The sequence below is a fragment of the Pavona decussata genome, unplaced genomic scaffold (assembly GCF_977016875.1).
Source record: "Pavona decussata unplaced genomic scaffold, jaPavDecu1.1 SCAFFOLD_219, whole genome shotgun sequence".
Lineage (NCBI taxonomy): Eukaryota > Metazoa > Cnidaria > Anthozoa > Scleractinia > Agariciidae > Pavona > Pavona decussata.
This window is the reverse complement of record NW_028145624.1, coordinates 604,919-612,203: the sequence shown is the minus strand read 5'-3', so window position 1 is coordinate 612,203 and position 7,285 is coordinate 604,919. Positions and strand designations below refer to the sequence as shown.

Below are 7,285 nucleotides of genomic sequence, written 5' to 3'. Positions count from 1 at the left end.
TATTGGGGGACAGTGGCTATCCTTGCAAGCCATTTCTTATGACCCCATATCAAACCACTGCAAATACTAAACAGGAGGCATTTAACAAGGCCCACTGCAAGACAAGAGTGGCCATTGAGCAAACCTTTGGGCGATGGAAGCGGCGCTTCCACCTACTACATTCTGAGTGCCGCATGAAACCCGAAAAGGTGTGCACTCTCATTGGTGCTTGTGCAGTGCTGCACAACATTTCTATTCTTCTCAACGATTTTATTGATGATGATCCTTTTGATGATGACCAACCTGACCTTGTTCCTTATCATGGGCCTGATCAAGGCAGGTTACTACGAGATCACATTTGCAACACATTTTTCTAAATCCTTTATAGTTTCACTGCCTGTTGGAAAAAACATGTTTGTTGATGGGAGTAAGGGGTGTTTGAGAAAAGTTGTACAGCATGACAATTTTGTGAGATTTACCATAATTTATTAAAAATTTAGGGACGGTGCCTACTATTACACCAAAGTATTTTTGTGCGGTTTATGACTATGCAGGAAAAGCAGATCTTAGCAAGGTCTATTGAAATCCAAAAAGAAAATTGGGGGTAACCATGCATTTTTCAGAGAAAATTAAGCAACAATACCTCTAAAGAACACTAAAATATAAAGCAATGTATGGGATTTTTTCCTAAATTGAGCCTTAATTATCTCTGAAGAAAGCATGGTTACCCCATTTTTTTTTTGAGATACCATGAGCATTTGGTAAGGTCTACTCTCTCCGCATAGATTTAAACCATGCAAAAATATCCCTGTATTAGTAGGCACGACCCATAGGAAACCCGAATATCTCAAGATGCGCAGACATATGCACAGTAAATACAGTAAAAACCCGCATATAAGAACCTACAGGCTGAAATTTGGCATTTAAATACCCAAAAATGTAAGAACCTGTTCAGCCTGGCAAAGAAAAATAGGTTCTTATAAAAAAACAATCACTCCAATTTTGATGGTCAAAATTCTGGATTTAAATTGTGTGAGAAACTTCTGACAAAAAGTTATTGTGTATATCTTTTCTTTGATTTACATGTTTGGATTTTCACTAGAAATATGTTTTCCATAAAGCTACAGTGCAACAAGGCAAGCATTTTTGTTGTTGAAAATACAAGTGCTAAACCATTTTGTATTAGTAGTACAACTACGACAACCTCTGAAAAAAAAGAACCTATTAAGAACCATATCAGCTTGAATTGTGAAGAACTACCCTAAAATATAAGAACCTGTTCAGCCTGACCTTGAAAATTCTACGTTCTTATACGCGGCTCTTTACTGTAGTAGGCACCGTCCCTAATTTTAATTTTCACACTCCTCACTCCCTTGCAGGTTGGAAAATGGTTGCGACTTTGATCTTGTAGTGCACAGTTTGTAAGCTTTCTTGAGAGCCATTGAAATCAAAACCACCCTTAATTTCAAACATTAACCATAGGATCTGGTCATTATTTATGCAAGGGAGGGGGGGGGGGGGGGAAGAAGGAGGCGTCAAGGCTGTTTTAGATTGGCTAAAGGGGGGGGGGCTAATTTTTTTAAACAATTAATAGGGGAGGTTATCATTTTTTTTAGGTTTTGCAAGGGGTCTTTTCTGTGCTTTTGCAAATGGGATTACAAAAGAAATTAATTTCAAAGATCCAGGTGGTGGTGATGGACAACCCAGTTAGAAGAATATTGTCATAAACTTCATTGCTTGAATATTTCACATTTAAAAAAAAAAATCCAGATCAGCCTGTTTCAGTTTTTTTTTCTAATTTTTTAACAAGGTACTAGTGAGCCGCACACAGCAACGAAATCTTGTTGACTCAAGGTTTATTCTCCGGCCAGTCTCCTCTGATGACTACAGACTTCATCAGGGAGTTTGGAAAAAGATTACATGGGTGGCTTATTTATACATAACTTTTACAATAGAAATCATGTTCCCATATGGGGACATGATTACACCCACAAGAAATATGTGCAGGATATGACTAGAATCCTGGGTAGAAGGTGTGATGTTTAATTTTGGGGCTCGCAGATTTAACGTTAAATCCGTAAGCCCCAAACATCACACCTTCTATATAGGATTCTAGTAATTTTCTGCACATATTTCTTGTGGGTGTTTTCTTGTTCACACTCTTAAGCGAACTTGATTTGTGTTGTAAAAGTTATGTATAAATAAGCTCCCCATGTAGTCTTGTTCCATACTCTCTGATGATGTCTGTAGTTATCAGACGAAACCGGTCGGAGAATAAACCTTGAGTCAACAAGATTCCGTTGCTGTGTGCTGCTCACTTGTACCCTGTTAAAAAATTAAAAAATAATAATAAGTAGAAAAATGGGGGGGGGGGGGGGGCATCAATGAAATATTGAATCTAAGAGAGGGGCCTACTCGCCAATTTTAGACCTGAGGATGGAGGGCCTGGCAAAAATTTTCATTATTTTATCAAAATATTTTTCCCTCCCCCACTCCCTCCTCTACATAAATAATGACCAGTCCCTTAAATCCTTAATTTAACAGCCCAGCATAACTTACCTCAAAAATAATGTTGAGAGAATAATTCTGTCAAAGACTCACTCAATTAAGAATGCAGAGAGAGTGGCAAAATACTATTTGGAATAATAAGGGGATTCGTATTGACAAAAGACTGAGTCTTCTGCAAAAATTATTATAAAGTGCACCTAACCCTCAAATTGTTTTGCTTAAATAAATCTTTGCACTTGTTCGAAATGCATTGAGCCTTTTTTTAACCAAATCTTGACTTTTTATAGGCTGTAAAAGTTACGAAATCTAGCCTTCATCTGTCCCATGGCCAAGCTAGAAAGGGGCATGGGTCTAATTCCTTACATGACATCACAAACTGCTTTGCTTGCATTTTCACAAAGACTTAATACAATGCAAATCAGTTTGTGACGTCGAGTAAGGAATAGACCCATGCCCCATACTAGCTTGGTCATGGGACAGATGATGGCTGAATTTTGCAGCTTTTAAAGCCTATAAAAAGTCAAGATTTGGTTGCAAAAGGCACTAAATAGCGCAATATGTTTCAAACAGGTGCAAAGATTTATTAAGAGAAAAAAGCATTTGGGGGTAAGGTGTACTTTAAGGCAGGAATGATTTTTATTCAAGATTTACTTTTCAATTTAAACATGAAAGACTCATTTATGTAGCCACTGATTGCACAAGCTAGATTATCAAAAAAAGAAAATTATTGTTTTTGCAATAGGATGGCCTTTGTCATTCAATACTATCCTCTTTAGAAAATACTATTCTCTGTACATCTACAGCATCATCATTATTTTCAATTGACAAGAACATCTTTCATGTTAGATAAAAGAAATCATAAGACTATGTATACTATTCATCACTTGTATGCAAAAAAGCACAATTTCTTCTATCCAGCTCTCTGGGGCTTACTAGTCAGTTTTGAATGTGAGTAATAGTGGACCATAAAGTAAACTTACACTCAAATTAGACAGTCTTTTGCAGCTAATTAAATACAAGACTTTTAATTTTCATTGTTTAGTGACCAATGGGGGACACACAGTTGAGACACCTGAGAAAACCAAAAAACCATAAACTAATTACTGCTGCTGCTTGCAGTTTAGTGTTCTTATGCCCAGGTGGCTTTTCTGTGGAACATAAAATTATCCCTGAAATAGTTTGGGGTGTTTACAGTTTACAGTTTTCAGATAGTTTCACAGAAAAATAGTATTTAGTAACAGTGCACAGTATTGTACAACTACCAACTGCATTATTCATTAAATTATTTATTGTGTGAAAGTTTATACAGTGCACATTCCATTCATCAATTTCATAGAACAGACAACGTTTTGTAAGTACAATCACACTGAGTGTATATAAGAGAAAAAACAAAGGCTAATAATAGCTTGTAAAAATGCTGTAATATACTGTATCATGGCATACACATTGTGGTCTTCACTGTGGATTATTTAATGATTAAGACAGCAATACAAATTTGAATAAAAAGTATGTTAAAGGGCATTTTCTCATTATTGCAGAAGGAATTAATGCTCTCCCCCCCCCCCCCCCCCAAACAATTGAAAATCCTTCAACTTTATGAAATCCCCAAAATAATTGAAATGCACATAAAAGGCAAATTTTTTTCATTTTTTGTTGTTAAGGCCACACAGGATCAACTTAATCCCATTACGTATGTATTTATTTTAAGAGTACATGTATGCACGAACCATGTGACTGATTCCGACGATGCACGAAATATTCATGAGAAGAGTTTTTACATTATAAATTTTTTCTTAATTTATTCAATACATTGTGTGTTCGGAGTATTGTTCATTGCATGTGTGATTGAAATCTTGAAGTATGAACTTCTTGGCAGTGCACATTTTTGAACACATTAATTAGCAGACTCGTTTGATCTTCAGAGACAGAAAATACTGCAATTTTGTGTCCCAGTTTTCATCACAGATATGATTCTAACTTAAGAAACTGATCAGAAACTTAGTATGCTAATAATACTGTGATGCAACAGAAGCAAAATTGCAGAAACAAACTTCATGAAGAAGATCAGATGGTTCAAAGTATATGTTTCACAGTTTTAGTCCTATCATGGAAGCTTATCATTTTCAACAAGTCTTGAAATTGAGACATCTGCTTCTGTCATATTGCAGAAGAGGTTATCCTTTATCACTAAGCAAAAAAACTGTTCACTTTATTGCGCTTCTGAATCAGAAAAATCAGACGCAAACATTGCTTTTCCCCAGTTCTAACTTTAGCAGTCTAAAATATCACCATGAGTCACAATCTGCCTATAAGGCAATTAATCATGATGTATTTCCATCATCCACTTAAGATCCCTGTCAAATTTCGACGGAATCAACCCCCAAAATTCATGTGTATGTTGTGGTTCAATTTTATCCTTGATTTCAATTTTTTCTCCCTTTGTTATAAACTAATAATCATAAATTACCACACATTACCATACCAAAAAACAAAGGGAGAAAAAGTTTAAACCAAAGATAAAATTGAACCACAACATTAATATAACCTTCCTAGGACTGCATGACATTGAGGAATTTAAACTTTCCCTGAGCAGGTTTCAATTATCTCTTGTTTACTTGCACCTAGTGTATGTGTTTGCATGCAAAGGTATCACTTTTAACAGTAAATAGCTTGCAGAGAATTAGGACTGCAAAAGCTATACAGAAAAACAAAACGTGTAATTAATGTGCTTTCGAATATAATTTTTCATTTTTTCATTTCTTTGAAATTAATTTTTTGGGCTTTTTTCTCAAGCCAGTACTTGCACATTTTGCCATACACAAGCGAAATAATAAATACACATAAATATTTCCATATAAATTTTACAGGAATGTGTGGATCAATATTAAGTCATTTGAATACAATTTCGTCCCAACTGTGATAATTTGAATGATCCAAACTTTAAAAGTTAAAGTGGCGGGACATTTGCCGGGGAAGAAATGTCAAACTTTCAAGTTGATCAGCACATTAACACACCTACATTTCAAGGCAACTGTACTGCTTCTCAAGCAGTCTTATTTGAAGCTCAAGCTTAGCCTTTTTTAATAGTAATGTTTCTTTCTTGCATTGCAGCGTTTCATACTGCAAGCGAAGCACATCATCTGATGTGACTTTCTTTTGCTTACATGTACATCTGCGTGTTGTGTTGTTTGCTCTTGCTGAAGCAACAGGTGGGCGTTTCAGAGAAGTTTCATCCTGTGTACCCATACCAGGCAACTGCAGTCCTTCATGACCCATTGCAGCTGACATGTCGGCATCATTGATAGTTACAAGGGGGGAAATGGGCAAATCTGCTGCCTCACTTGGATTACTCATCATATCCATGTAAAGGTTTTCTTCCCCTGGAATGGTTACAACACAGTGACACAATAAATCATATGAGAAAAGCCAATGCAACCACAAATAACGCAAAATGGTTCTCAGCCGTTTAACTGCAAAGTAGAGAAAGTGTTAAAAAAAGTCAAGCACGAACCGCACAGCGTATTACCAAAGTTTACAACGCTCATAAGCTCGAGTCTTATAAATACTATATTGCTCAATACAACACTGAAAGTGCCTAAATACTTATCTTTTTCAAGATTCGATGTCAAAAAGGCAGTTTGTATCAGGTTTTTACGTTTCAAAATACACAACATCATCGACGCTACCGCCGAGAGGAGCCTGTTGCCGTGCAGTCACATGACAGTCTATTGTTTTAAAAAGTAAACAAAGTCGTCTCTTCACCAACCTGTTTCAAATCCTTTGTAAACCGCTGAATGACGGTGTGTCTTTCAACAACTCCAAAATTTTATCAGTGCTCTGAGACGGCGTTTTTGGCGGTGGGCCACCACCAGTTTTCCTCTGTTCCTTACGGAACTTTGACAGCTCGTTCTTCGCCGTTCTTTGGAGGTTTGTCCACTTTTCCTTTACTTCACTCACACTTCGGTGTGCAGTTCCTACCGCGTTTACGGCGATTGTCATCTCTTCCCACACACTTTGTTTCATTTTGTTCGTGTTTGTGTTTGTAAACTTTGATTTCAGTATAGTTTGATTTTCTTCAAACTTTTGAGTAATAATCGAAATTTCTTGTGCTGAAAAATTTGGTTTTCGTTTCCTGCAGGTGGTTTGAAGTATTTGTACTTCTCTCGACTGCTCATCGACACCAGGGACGTCTTCAAGTTCAAATAAAGAATTTTGGGCAGCCATTTTACTTCTAAAAGTGGACAGAAGATAGTTAAAATCTTTCGCGGGAAAACTTGTCAAACCTGTTAGGAGACGGTTTAAGTCGGGTTTTTTTATTTAACCTTTGGTTAGCTAACCAGTGGTTAGCGTTAGCTTAACAGACCTTCGAGCAACGGGAATTTAACCAACGGTTAGTTAACCCACTGTTAGCAAATTTAACCAACCGTTATCAGCTAACATGTGGTTAAATTAACCATCTTTCGAGCAACCGGGGCCAGGTGTTATCTTCTAAAAAAGTATTTTTGGGGCACCGACGAGCGTCTGAAAACATTTTTTGTCTTTCTGTCCCACCGCTTTCTGAACAACTTTTTGGGTCACGCATTCTTGAATACTCCTCTTTTAACGCAGTGGTAACATAGGCTGGGCTGTTTATTTTTCTTGTTCAACCTTCAATTATGTTCCTACTGGGCTGCGAAAAAATATCTGTTCCAGTTCAACAAATTAATCTTGAATAAATTCTGCTCCAGTCAGATCAACTCGCAGATAACTCCGCGGTTCGAATGCACTACAACATATCACGTCAAATAGTCAAGTCAAA

At 36.7% G+C, this 7,285-nt stretch overlaps 1 pseudogene; it reads right to left on the bottom strand.

The window, feature by feature from the left end:
- Positions 1–1,565: 1,565 nt before the first annotated feature.
- On the bottom strand, positions 1,566–6,964 carry LOC146459384 (uncharacterized; annotated as a pseudogene).
- Positions 6,965–7,285: the final 321 nt, after the last annotated feature.